This window comes from Balaenoptera physalus (genome assembly GCF_965194825.1).
Source record: "Balaenoptera physalus genome assembly, chromosome: 10".
Classification (NCBI taxonomy): Eukaryota; Metazoa; Chordata; class Mammalia; order Artiodactyla; family Balaenopteridae; genus Balaenoptera; species Balaenoptera physalus.
Genome location: NC_138889.1, coordinates 98,212,872 through 98,227,221, shown reverse-complemented (window position 1 = coordinate 98,227,221; position 14,350 = coordinate 98,212,872). Strand labels below are relative to the sequence as shown.

Here is a 14,350-nt window from a genome sequence, read left to right as displayed (position 1 = left end):
CACCAGCCACAGGGGCTCCTGAATGTGGGGACACACCTCCACGGCCAATTGGCCAGACAAAAGTGACAGACACATAGCACCTCCAATCGCTGCCTAGATCTGGGTGTTAGCTCCACCCACCCACGGAGCCTTTTGGACGCTCAGCCCATCACCACGCAGTGCCCTAATTTACTTCTAAGGAGAGTAGAACATAGTCTGTGGAAGGGGGATTGAGAAGAAACTGCAGACCATGGAGGTACAAAGGCATGGCTGTTCCTCAAAAAAGATGTTCGAAAGGCACTTATGAAGGAGACGGAGGGGGCGGATCTCTGCTAAATGGAAAGGCCATGCCCTCCCTGGGGCCGGGGACGAAAGGCCCACTGAGGTTTCCCCATTCCACGGAGCCCACGGGGTCCCGGAGGGGAGGGTGGCAGTGACGGTGGGGCTGCAGGGTCACACGGGTCCTGGCTCCACCACCTTCTAGCCCCGGGGCCAGTGGACAAATCACGTAAGCTCCCCGGGCCTTTGCTTTCGTGTCTGCAGAATGGGGCCAGGAATGCTGACCTGCTCAGGAAATCAGAGGACTGCGGATTAACTGATAAATCACGTATGTAGGGCTTCTCACGCCAGGCCTGACACACGGCGGTGCGTCCCCTTCCCTCCTTGCCCTGCTCTCTCAGACCCTGAGACGGGAGGACTCTGTTCCGGAGGATTTCTGCTCAGGGAGGAGGCATGTGGTCAGTGGTTTTCACACTGGGTTCCCCGAGGCTAGCAATCTCCTAAAGCCATTTTCAGGATTTCAAGTAACACCTCAGAAAGCATCCCCTCCCCACCGGCTGGCTCAAGGGGCAAGTGTCTTGGGTTTTGGAGCCATTAAACCACTCCAGGGTGGGAACCCTATTTGTCATGTTGTTCAGAAGCTCTAACTGCTAGGTACGTATGACTCGGCAGTACGTGAACTAGGGAGAAAGTATACTTCGTAAATGACGACTTGGTAAAGGCAGTGCTGTTTGACCGATAAAATCCTTTAAATCTTGAGGCCCAGAGAGATGAAATGCAGGAGTCAGCATCAGAGGCAAACTTGCCCTCGTGTGAATTCAAATCCCACAGGCGCAGGGAAAGCATGCTGGGAAAGCAGTTTAGGTGCTGTGGGTCCAGCTGCCCTTCCATGTGGGCGCCTGCCCCAGGGTGATCCTGGGTGGGAGCCATGGACTTGCTGCCGTGGCTCTCATGGTCTCAAGACACCTGTGCCCTTCACAGCACCCGCCCCCCGCCCCTGGCCTCTGAGGGTTGGTGCTTACAGATGGGTGCTTTATCATTCAACGTGACCCCCGATGCCACTGTTTCATGTATAACAAAGCCAGGTGTTTAAGGGTTTGTGTAAGCACTGATTTAGAATCCAGCCCTTGTATAACTTATGTCACCAGCATTTCAATAAAAGAAGTTCTTGGCCATGAAAAGGTAGGGCAGCACTGATCTGGCCCAACACCCTCACCATGGAAATGGGAAAACCAAGGCTGTGAAAGGGAAGGGGAGAGTGGCCAAGTTACAAAACCAGTTCGTGAGGGATCTCGGCCTGGAGCCCTGTTTCTTGAAGCCCAGGCCATTGCCCGGTAGCTACTCTCCACACTCAATATTTTACTTATTTATTTTGGTAGCACACACCTTCCCTTGTTAGAATGTATGCTTAGAAAGGCATGGACTTGCTTTGTTCACTGCCATATTCTTAGTGTCCAGAGCAGTGCCTGGCACATGTGGGTCCTCAATTCCTATGTCTGAATGAATGAATAAATGCAGGAAGAGTGGGAAAAGAGAAAACAGACACAGAACAGTAGAGACTCCGCAAATCAGAGAAACAGACAAAGTCAGAAAGAGAGGGAAAGATGGAGAAAGACTGAAGGAGAGAGACAGGGAAAGAGAGACAGAAGAAGAGATATGGGAAGGGACAGACAGACAGACTGAGAAAGTTCTGCTGGGGAGACAGGATGGTATCAGGGGATGGCACAGGGGTGCACAGGGACGGGGAGGGGGGAGCAATTGCTGACTTGTCACCTGGGCAGTTCTTCTGATGTCAGCAGGACAATCTCTTGGTCAGAGGGGTTCCTGTATATTTCCTTTATTGGCCCAGCTTGTCCTGTAAGAGAAAATTTTCAGTTACTCTAGGAAGCCAATAAGGAGCAACCACATTCAAGAAACTGTTTATGAACACCCGACCCCCCTTCGGACACGCACATTCTGGGCCAGTGCCTTGCTGATCTGGGCCCATTAGCGCTAATGAAAAGCTCTCAGCACCTGGGGCACTCCAGCTGGGGAGGCCCGCACTCCATGCCCGCCTTCCGCCCAGATGGCAGCTCCCGGGTGCCCTTGTTGGGGCCGCATGGGGAACCACATCTTCAAGAGACTTGTGGTTTCTGGCACGGGCTTCAGCTCTGCTGACGTGCTACTGCATGTGGCTGATGAACTGGGAGGAGAGGGTGGGTATGGTGGCCCGTACAACTGGATGCCACCTGGATGCTCCCTGGGCACCTGCACTGATGCCTCAGCAGAGAGAGTGCTGGCAGAGCGCCATAAATCAAACACCCTCCCCAGAAACTCTGACTCCCAGGGGAGAGAAATTTGATGCTGGAAAGGGTTCCTTAGGCTTTGCATAAGGATTTGCCAGAAGGCTCCTTTCCTCATTTCCACTGCCAGCTCCCAGCAGTGGAAATGAGGGTGTGATTTCAGCAGTCAAATGGGCCCAGATGGAGACTCCTGTTCTATCACATGTGTGGGGAATTCCATAGCCGGCTCCTGCTCGAACACTGGGCTAGAGGACATTTCCAGGGAAAATCTGAGGCCCGGGGGAGCTTGGGCTGCAGTGGGCCTTCCCATGGGCAGGAAGGGGGAATTTCTGCGTCTTGGGTACCTGTTCAGATTTCTTCCCATTCTCATCAGTGGTGGGGATGAGGGGCGGTAGGTGAAAGATTCCTCTCCCTCCCTCCCTCCATCCCTCCATCCTTCCCTCCATCCCTCCACCCATCTGCTCAGCAACTCCTACTGTGCGCTGGGTGCTGTGTTAGGAAATGGAGATACAAACAAGCACGAACTCAACACTTGGGTGGCAGTGGGGGTAGGAGATTGGGGGAGGCAAGGGAAGGGATGACAATAGGGCTGGGGACCCACAGGAAGGAGGACAAACTCTCCACTGGTGTAACTCTACTGGGGGCAGTTAGGGAGTTTTCACCAGGAAGGGGATGGTGCAGGGGAGTAAGTTTTGAGGGAACATAGAGGTGGGGATGGGCAGAGGTGGGGAAAGGCAGGAGAAGGGGCCCTCCTGAGAGCTCTCTGAGGCCCCAGGAACTGTTACCCAACTCCTGTTTAGCCTAAACATACACACGTGGCAAGTTCTTCAACTGCCTGCCTCGGTATCTGCTGTATGGCTTTGGGCTATATGCTTACATGCATGAGCTCATTAAATGCCAAGAACAACCCTAGGAAGTAGATATCATACCATCACCTCCAATTTACAATGGGGAAACCGAGACCTGGAGAAGGAAGTGACTTGTCCAGCATCACACAGCTAGTAAGTGATGGACCAAGAATCCACACCCAGCAGTCAGAATCAAAACTAGCTTTCATGGAAAGGGCTGCATTCACTCATAGGATTATGGTGAATCCTCAAGACAGATCTGCAAGGTGGACTACTGCCCCATTTTATGGAAGGAAACTGAGGCTTAACTGTGGCAAAGCTGTTGCATCCTCCTGAGATTCGAGGCTCTTTCTAAAACTCCAGGCAAGATGTTAGAAAAACTGTGTTGGGGGCCAGGAGGCGGGAAGAGGGCAGAAGCCCAGCCCCATCTGAACAGTGACAGATCCCTTGAAATTGATCCCGAGGGTGTGGGGAAGGGAGGACATTGTCACTACCAGGCAGGACACTGCCACCTGGGTGGACATCTGGGGGGAGAAGCCCCCGGGGTCTAGGCAAGGCCCAAGGAGCTCTGGGCTGGAACCCTATCCAGGGATGGCTCACAGGGCAAGATGAAGCCAACTCAGGGTCCTTCCTAGAGCTCGGGTTTCTGTGGCCTAAGGAATGGAAGCCCCAATGTCTAGTTCGGGAGATGCACCCCACAACCAGCCCCAGGGCTCAGGGAAGCAGGGAGGGGGTCATAGTTTTCTCTTACCCCCATTCTTCCCCTGCCCCATCCCAGCCCTGGTGCCCCAAAAGCACCATTCTCTGCCCAGCATCTCAGGCTGGGGATCCTCTTGAGTGTGACACAAACCACCTTCCTCTGGACACTGAGGCTGGGCTGAGAGGCCTGGGTGATGCAGAAGGCTCACCCAGGGGCGGGGAGGAGGTGCTGAACTCCGTGTGAATCTCCAGCGTCTCCTCACCTCCTCTTCACCAGGATGCCCCCTCCCTGATTGTTTTCTGACCCAGTGAAGATCTGCACTAAGGGGAAGCTGGGAAAGGATGGCCTGGGTGATGCCCACCCGCTCAGCCATCACTGCTGCTTCTGCACAGCCTGGGACGGCACCTGCCTTGGCCAGCACCCTGGAGACCTTCAGAAAGTCACTACTCTCCCTGAGACGCTAGGTTCTCCTCTGAAAACTGTGATTCTCAATTTTGAAGCCAAAGGTGGTTGTAAGAATTCATGAAATGAAGTGATATGATGTGAAAACACTTGGAAACACTGTTCCCATGGGGAGTTATTATTATCAGCATCCTCATATATTGAAAATAGGTGGATGCCCAAACCATGTTCACTGGTTATCAGTGGAGGTGGGTGTGGGGCAGACCATGGACATCTGGCTTGGTCAGGATGCATATAAATATCTTTTCTTTAAATGGCCCCAAAGTCAAATTAGTTGCTCCAATTTTGTGATAATTGAGCCTAATAATAACTAGTAGTATTGAGCATTTACCATGTACCAGACTCTGCTAAGCATTTCTCCTGCATCCTCTTATTTAATCTTCACCTAGGAGGTAGGTATCATTATTATCCCATTTTACAGATGAGGAAACTGAGGCTCAGTGAATATAATTAACTGGCCTGGATTCATTCACATGGTTAGTAAGACCCGGCCATGAATCAGGCCTAAGTCTGCTAGACTCCAAACGAGAGCACCTGATAAGACATCGATCCATGGACATGGCACAAGAGAGAGGACACCAGAAAGAGGGAGTGCTATGCCTCGGTCTCCAAAGTTTCCAACCTAATGCTGCTCTGCCCTGAGTCAGGCAACCAGGCAGCGTCCCAGGGAGCTGGCTAGCATCCTCCCCCGTGCCAGCTGGAGGCCTTTGGGGGATGACCCCATCCTGCCATCCCTTGACAGATGGGAGCCCTGAGGCCCAGAGAGGGGCAGAGACGGTGTGAGGTCACGCAGCGCCGCTGCATTCTCCTCTGCAGGCCCCTGACTGGGCCAGACAGCTTTATTAATCTTGTCTCTCCCACTGCCCCAGATGGCGGCTCAGTCCCATCTGCATAGAGTAGGCCCAGGAGGGGTTCTCTGATTAAGAAGAACAGCTCAGTTCATAAATCACTCCTTTTACTTTCACCGCCCCCAGGACCCGGGCATGCTTTCTGGAGAGAGAGAAAAGAAGGCAGGTGGACAGAGGCGATGGAGAAGCCCCCATCGGAGGAAGCAAATGTAGATCTGAGCTGGAGGGAGCCGAGAAACGTCTTGTCTGCACTCTGGCCAGGTGAGGGTGCTGTGGTGCAGGGCAGAGCCTCAGGGGGTCCCAGGGGAGCGGCCTCACCTGGGTCCCAACCAGTACCGGCTCTGCCCCCAACAAGCTGTTAGACGTGGGCCAGCTTCCTCACCACCTGAGCCTCCATCTCTCCATCTGTGAGATGGGCATTCTCAGATCTAACTCCCAGGGTCATTGCGTGGATTGAGAGATGGTGTAGGAAAAAGCACTTGAGCGGCTGTACATCCAGTTCCTTCCTTCCTGTGCACACCAGGCACCTGCTAGTGCCAGCACTGGGCTGGGTCCAAGGCACGGAGACCAGCGGCTTCCCTCCCTCAAGGACTCACTAGAGCCTACTGAGAATTAACAACCTGGTACTCAGAGAGGAGTGTGAGCCACATCAACCAAGGGCATGCCGGGCAGGAAGGGAGACAAGTGCTGACTGCCTGGTGGGGCTGCAGGGGGAGCCTAGAAGCTGGGGGGCCTGTGTGTGGAGGACAGGGCAGGGACCGACATTTATTGAGCCTCAGTGAATACTGCAAGGCATTGTGTTATGGGCATTTACCTATAATGATCCTCCAAAGAGATCTGCAAATTATCAATAGATAAATAACCATCGTTCCCTTTTACAGAAGAGGAAACTAAGGCTCCAAGGGGCTAGAAAGGCCCCAGAGCCAGAACTGACTCAGGTCTGCCTGACTCTTAAGACGCAAGTGTTCCTTCATCAGGACTTGGGGCTGAGGCTTGTCAGAATAACGATGATTCTTGCCATCAGGTTCCAAGCTGAGGGCGGGGGGAGAACTTATTTGCTTGCTGGCGGTGCCTGCTGGGCCTCATCTCAAGATAGACGGTCTCATAAACAAGCAATTGGCCCGAAATCCTGGCGTGCCTGGTGATAGCACGGACACGGGGACATGGACACAGCTGATGGGGGATAACATCTAATTAGGCTCCTGAGGGCAGAGCCTGTGGTGGATGTAGCGGATCCTAAATGACAGCCTTCCCCGGCCTCCACACTGGAAGCAGAGTGGCTGCAGTGTCTGGGAAAGCACAGTCTCTAGTCTGTGAGCAGAACCAGGTCTGGGCACTGCGTGTTCCTGCCGCAAGCCCTCTCCTCTGCCATCAGAGAATCTTCAAAGAAGGAAGGCTTAGTGAGGGCTGACTCCAACTCTCTTTTTTCACACTGGGGGATGCTGAGGGCCAGAGAGTGGAAGGGTCTGGCCCAAAGTCACACAGCAGCGCCAGAACCAGGAACTCCTGATTTTAAGCCCACTGCTCTTCCCACCACTCAAGGCAGCCCCCTAAGATGAACATCTTAATTTATTTTGACTTCTGAAAGCATTTTACACACATTATTTTATAGAATCCTCCCAACCACCCCAGGAGATAGGCACTCTTGTTTTATACATGAGGAAACTGAGGCTCAGAGAGGTGAAATCCCTGGCCCAAGGTTGGAGAAATTGCTGGGACGAAGCAGGATTCCCATCCTTCTGCCCTGGCCGTCCTCCAGAGGTGTGGCCCTGGGGACTCTGGGCTGCTGGTCCCCAGAGTGACCCTTGCCACAATCCTTGCCCCCTGCCCCGTGGACCTGGACTGGACTCAAGCCACAGAAGACGCTCATCCCCGACACCTCCTGGGATGGGTCCATGGCTCCATCCTCCTGCCTTTGCACTGAGATGGCCCATTTGCAAAGGCCTCTGGGAAGGCTCTGCACCTTCCACCAAAAGCTGGTGGGCAACCTGGCTGCTTCCATGGGATCCAGAGAGTGTCCACCCCATGGCCTCTCTGGATCAGCAAAGAACAAGCTCCCTCCCAGCCAACCGTTATTCTGTGGCAATTTATATCAGAAAACACTCCATTCATTCTTATGTTCTTTCATTCATTCCCCATTTAGTGAGCATCCTTGGCCTTTGGGGGGAACCCACAGCCCTGGGGGACCTGGGTCTGGGGGAATCTGCCAGTAGACTGTCTCTGCGGCTCCTCCTGTGCTAGGAAGTGTCACTGTGTCCCCAGCCTCCAGGCAGCCCTCTCCCCGACGTGGGTTCTCCGCCCAGCCTGGCACAAGAAGCGGTGACTTCTGGCAACACCTCTGCTTCACCTGGCTGAGTCTGTCTCATTATTCTCCAGGGTGCCTCCTGGAAGCTTTTGTTAGTCTTTATGCTAACCAGAGCCTGCAGCTAGTTATCTCTTACTGTATACCTGGCCTTGAACTAACGGCATACAGATCCTCACAAGAATCCTAGGAGGTGGGTCTGCTCCCCACTGACCTGTGATTGAACCAGGCTCAGAGACGGTGAGCGGCCTGCCTCAGGTCACTCAGCCAGGCTGCAGGGGTCCCCTGGCCTGATCCCAGAGCTGAGCTCTTAGCAAGGGTCTCTCACTTTTCCCCCAACCCTACATAAAATAAAATACATAGGATTAAAACAATTATATTAAAATATGGTTATGAGACTATTTAAAAAACATTTGTAATATGCAAATACTTCTTTATCAACCCATTAAATTCAAGATCTAGTGATAGATTTGATAACTATTGAAATCTGCAACAGTTTTGGGGTGATATGAAAGTATCTGCTTCTATCTATTGATGGCAACATTACGAGTACAGCTAATGGAGCTATGGCTTGTTGCCTGTGATCATAGTTGGAGGAAATGCTCAATTTCAGTTAAATGTTAGTGAAAGCAAAGATATAATCTTCTCCCCCAAGTTCACCAGTTCCTCGAGTTCCATGTCATCCATGGACCCTGGGATAGGCACTCCTGCCTTAGACATAGTTCATCCCTGACGGTAACGCCCCACCCCATCTGTGGCTCATCAATCCAGTTTGTCACTCAACAATCTCCATCCCTCCCCAGACAGAGGATGCCCTTTCCCCTCAGCCCCCACCCCCAGCAGAGGGGCAGAAAGTTTACAGCAGGAGCAAATGGGACCATAGGGGCAGGGAAGAGGAGGGGTGTCAGAACCCTGAACTGACCATAGCCACACGTGGCCACCTTCCTGCCCAGGGCAGGAATAGCCAGCTTGGGTGGAAGTGGAGGCCAGGGAGCCAGCCAGTCTGAGAAGCCCCTGGGGAGTTTGTTAAGCCCTCAAACTTCCAGGTTCCAGCCCTGAGATTTGGATTCTGTGGGCTCAAGGAGGGCCCTACCGGTCGGTCTTTCCTTCTGATCCATCACTGAGCCTCATCGCCTCGGGCTCGCTTCCTAAGGGGGCACTCACAGGATGAAGTGGAGGGGGCGGAATAGGCCATCCTTATGGTTTGCTGGTGCATCCGTGCTGGCTGGAAAGGGAGGCTGCCCGAGAAAGTGACTCAGAGCCACCCTCATCCTGCAGCCAAGGAGACTGGCGTCCAGAGGGGAAGGGACTTGCCCAAGGACACACAGCAGAGTCAGGGCTGGACGGCACAGTCCAGACTCCTAGCCTGGGTGCCCCCTGCCACACGCTGGGGGCCGGCCTCAAAACGCATCCCAGGCAACGCCAGGCCCCTGGGAAAGGTGAGTGTGGATTCAGCGGCCGCAGCCACGGTATACTCACACCGGGACTGGAGGGGACAGGGCCAGGGAACACTGGATGTATCCTCAGCACTAACCATTGCTGGCAGACCTTCTCCACCAGATATAAGCCTTCGGTGGCCAGGGCTGTGTCTCCCACTTCCTCTGAGTCCCCTCAGGGCACACAGGGGGTACTGGCTGGAATATTATCAATATAATAACTGCTCCTGCTTTGCGTGGGCCAGGAGCCATGCTGAGCACTGTTCCAACATCATCTGAAATAGGTGAATTATCCCCAAGTTTCCCGGGAGTACACGGAGGCCCAGGGAAGGTGAGCAAGTTTCCCTCGGTGGCCCAGCTGGTGAGAGCAGAACTGGGGTTCAGACCCCAATCCAGACAACAGGCCCACAAGACGGAAGCAGGTGAAGAGAACAGGCTGGCAGGCACGAGTCTTGGATTCAAGTCCAGACTCTTGAAAACTGGGGAGAAGCCTGCCCTCTCGCTGACCCTCGAGTCCTCTGGCTGTTTCCCACGGTGACTGCATCTATAAGCCTCGGTGGGGAGCAGGAGCCCCCAGCCCTCCCTCCCACTCGCTCTCGCTTCCCACGTTTCATCCTTCTTAGGGCTGGAGCAGCAGGAGACCCTTTGAAAGACTTGGTAATCCATCCCAAAATAGGCAGGGCTGTTGCTGGGGCAACCTGGCTGCCACACAGCCCAATTTAAATATTTAATGGCTTCGCGGGTATTAAGGGGCCCTGGGAACTGGGCGGGAAAGGGCACAGGTCTGAACCGGGGTAAGGGGGCAGGGAGCCCGGGCAGCTCCTGCCAGAGCAGCCCCCTCCCCCATGAGCCCCATCAGAGAAGGGTGCCTAGGGCTCCTGGCTTCTGTTGCTGTGCTTAGTGTCTGAAAGGATAAAACAGGAACCCAGGCAGTGGGTGAGACACGGAATTCCACTGCGGGGGTAATGGGAGGGGAGAGGGTCCAGGGGAATCTCTGTTGCAGGTGGACTATTTTTCTTAAGTGCCTACAGTGCAGCGGACACTATGCTAAGTTCTTACATTCTCTCCTTTGAGCCTCACTATAATTCTATGAGGCAGGCATACTATTGTTCCCAATTTACAGCTGAGAACCGGGATCAGAGAGGTGAAGTGACTTGCCCAAGGCCACACAGCGGCTGAGTGGCAAACTTGAACCCAGCTGCTGAGTGGCAAACTTGACCCCAAGGCCGGGTGGCTCCACAGCCAGTGCTCTTTTAGCTACATCTATCAGGAGCCAGGCCAGAAACATCGCTGATAGCTAATACCTGTAACAGTGGGCATGTATGAAGTCCTTTCTAAGGGCCAGGCACTGTGCTAAGGGCTTTACAGGCTCTAATTCGCTTAATCTTCACCACTACCCTGTGAGGAAGGTGCCCCCATTTTACAGATGTGGAAACTGAGGCCTCGAGAGGGGAAGTCAGACACCAAGATCACAGGGAAGTGGGGAAGCCTGTATTCCAGCCTCAGCAGGACACTCCAGAGCGGGTATTCTTCATCTAGTTCTTAGCCCAAATTTAGAAAGTTGTATAACAAAAACAACAACAAATAAATAAAGATCAAATTTAAAATCCTTTTTCACCCTGGTGCTTTGTCCACATCCTCCCAAGATGGATAGGGCGGCAAAAGGAAATCCTTCCAACTACTTAGTAATAAAGATGAGTCGCCTTGCGGTTTTTGGCTTCAGCAACTTGCTCTGCACACAAGACACGGGCACATGGACAACAACGTAGACACAGCCTTGCAGACACACAGACACATGCACAGACAAACGTATAATACAGACACTCGTATAGACATCCAGACAGATATAGGTACACACATAGGTACTTACACAGGCACACACACTCACACAGATGTGGCCTCTGGTCGCTTTCTGCCTGATTGAACTGACTGACTATAGTGTCAGGAGAAAGATAGAAACGACATCCAAAGTCATTTGGCCAATGCCTCTGCCAACCTCAAGACTAATTTAAACAGCCAGACTGATCTGATCTTATTCTTAAAGATCTTCAGGAAGGAGGACAATCCCCATAACCTCATTCTGATGTCTCCTCCTGAAGTAGGGAAGTTCTTCCTGGCATCTAACCAAATTCCCTCCTGCTTTACATTAATCACAATGCAACTCTTGACATCAATACTCTGCTTTACAGCTCCCAAAGCCCTCCTGTTTTTATGCTCTTGCTTGATCCTCATAGCCATCCAGCAAGGCAAGCAGAGCAGAGGTGACTGTAGTATTTTATGGGGAGTGGGGCCCAGAGGAGTTAAGGAGCTTGCCTGAGATGACACAGCTCCCCTTGGAGCTGGGCTTCAACCCAGGTATATGCTGCTGATTGCACAGCTCCTTGAACTACACCAGGTGCTATCAATGTCCCATGGATTTCACTTTGTCTTCTGTCTGCAATGAGCCTCCTTGGATCTCAGCCTGTCAGTGTTCAGCGAGGGGACGGCACTGGCCCTGGCTCACCTCCCTCCTGCCTGAGTGATGCCCTGGTGCAGCATGGGGGATGGGGGCGTCTCAAAGTTGGGTGATCCCGGAGATCCCCCACGCAGAGGCAACCGCATCCTCCCTCCCCAGAAAGGAGTTTTCCTGTGCTGAGAGCAGACTGGTGAGGCTGTCCTCTCCTTCCCTGAGCGTCCTCCACCCCATGGCAGGCTCCCTCGATTCCCCAGGGACCAGGAACTGTCCCCAGAACAGAAGCCAAGCCCCGCCCCGAGCCTTACGCCCACAGGGCGCACTGCCCCACTTACATTTGCTTGGTAGTAAATATTAGAGACACTGGGTCTTCCCAGGGCAACTACAATTCGTTCTAGTCACCTGGCCCGATTTAGGGAGGCCACAACCCCTTGCCGTAAGAGGAATGACTACAGGTATTTGGAGCTCGAGTTAAGGAGGAAAAACAATGGAAAAGCAGAGAGGCGGTGACTGAGAGTCCTGCCTGGCTTGAGAAGATCCTGAGAGGAAATGAATCAAAAGGAAGACCCGGGGCCGGGGCCTGAGTAGACGAACAGGCAGGAGTCAGAGAGACCTGTTTTCTTTCCTCCCCATAAAAAATCATCCCAGCTGCTCCTAGGAGCCCTAAAGAAAGATGCGGGCAGGGGTGGGGGTAGGGAAAGGGCTGGGCTTAGACAGAGACAGGAACCGGGCTCAGACAAAGGGAGTGCTTCATCCTTCCACAGAAGCCTGTTCACCAGTGCCACCAAACATGAGTGATTTACAGGCCAGGAAGGATGCTGGCAGTCCCACCAGGAAACCGCAGGGATAAGCAAGTATTTGGATCTTACAGAGCCCCAGGAGAGAATTTCTATTTCCTTTTGACAAAATAATATCTAATAATAAAAAATAAAACTTCTCCAGGCCTTGGTTTCTCCATCTGTAGAATGGGGCAGAAAGCCCCACTTTGTTCATCTAATGGGCCGGCAGTGTCTGGGCAGCCCTGGGCAGCCTGCCTGCTGCAGGCTTGGCCCCTCTCTGAGGCTCTAGTGGATGACAGATGACCCATGCAGAGCACATTACAAGCCAAGGATGTGCCCTTGGATTAGTCTGCTGTGCCTGGAAGGCCTCTTCTCTTCTCTGCTGAGGCCCAATAGCGGTTAGAAGGGGCAGAGAGTCTGGTGTGCAGTTTGGGTGGATCTGAGCCAGTCATGGCTTCTGCATCCCTGGGGAGGGGAGCAGGGTGGCTATGGTGGTGATGATCAGAGTTAACACTTACAGAGTGCTTACTATGTGGCAGGCACCGTTCTAAACGCTTCGTATCTATTAACCTTTAATTCACAATAATCTATGAAGTGGGTACAATTAGTATGCTCATTTTACAGATGAGGAAACCGAGGCACAGAGAAGTAAATTAACTTGCCCTGAGTCACACAGCTATTAGGCTGGCATTTGAACCCAGGCAGGTAGTTCCAGCATCTGGACTTAGAGGGTGTCTAAGATGTCCCAAAATTTGTGGGGCAAACCATGGAGCTCTCCAGAATTAGGAAACCCACTAGAAAAGAGTGTTGCAGTGGGAACTGGGGGCTCAGGGTCTGGAACTTGCTCTGCTGCTAACTAACCATGTGACGTCGAGCAAGTTACTTGCCACCCGCCGGCCTCCGGGGCTTCTCTGCAGGGGCAGCTTGCAGAGTGGCCAAAGGCATCAGAATGGCTGGGTGGAACTGTCTCCCCGACTCGCTACCTCCATGGCCTTGGATCCTCTGAGCCTCAACGAACCTGCGATCTTGCAGGTCCTGTGAACGTGGATGGGACTGTGCTGGCACGGAAAGCTCTAGAAGTGGAAGCTTTTGTTGTTCATTTGGAAGCCATGCCTTTTGCTCATCCACAGTTTTGTGGCTCCCGGCACCAATGCTGAGCAAACACCTGGGTGTCATTGGCTCCACTTCGGGTGGAGAGTACTCACTTACTGTCCTTTTAGAAATGGAAATGGTGGCCTGAATATTTGATGAGCAGCCCTCATCATTTAAAAATGTAAATACAGCCCAGTCTGTAGCCTCCAGAGCTAAATGTCAGCAAAATAAAGGGGTCGGGGCTTAAGAAGGGCCCGATGGAACAAGGACGCTGGGGGCGGAGGGCAGGTGGTCTCACCCCTTGTGAACGCCGATCTTAGGGTGCGTGGGGTGTGTCTGAGCGTGGCGGTGAAGGAGGCCACACAGCCACTCACACACGCTTCAGCTGCCGTGCAGAACACACAGAGCAATGGTGCCACTTGCCTGTGTGTCCCCTATTTTGTCAGGGAGGGGGTGCTCAGAAGAGAGCTATCAGAGGGGACTTCAGGCCAGGCTCCAATCAGGCAAATTGGTACTTTTCTGCAACCCCAGAGGATGTAAGGATAAAAAGGTCCAGGGATCTGGATTCAGTTTTGGACTTCACGGCTACCAGCTGGCTCTGTGGCGGGACTAAGCCCCCTCTCTCTGTCTCGGGTCCTGAGTGCCGGGCTTCCCCTCTGCCTCTCCATCTCCGAGTCTCAACTCTGTCTGCGCTCTCTCCCCTCTCTGAATGCACGTGCACATGTGTGCACACACACAGAGACATACACACACACTACTGGGACCACTTCCTGCAGGGGTGGAAGGCTACCAGCTTATGGAGGCTGGAACCATTTTCTCTTAAACCCCACCTCATCGGGGGCCTGGACGTAGATCCCCTAGCCCTACACTGGGAGTGTGACCCCCAGCAGG

At 53.2% G+C, this 14,350-nt stretch overlaps 2 protein-coding genes across 3 annotated transcripts in view; one reads left to right on the top strand and one right to left on the bottom strand.

The window, feature by feature from the left end:
- TSPAN18 (tetraspanin 18) overlaps nucleotides 1–14,350 on the bottom strand; it is a 180,824-nt gene that overhangs the window by 24,186 nt on the left and 142,288 nt on the right. For both annotated transcript variants that reach the window (XM_082410587.1, XM_082410588.1), the window contains one exon: nucleotides 2,032–2,113. The gene's annotated coding sequence lies outside the window, so the exon portion shown is untranslated. The remainder of the gene's footprint in view (nucleotides 1–2,031; nucleotides 2,114–14,350) is intronic.
- The window catches only part of TP53I11 (tumor protein p53 inducible protein 11), a 69,660-nt gene that overhangs the window by 43,777 nt on the left and 11,533 nt on the right, over nucleotides 1–14,350 (top strand). The window lies entirely within an intron of this gene.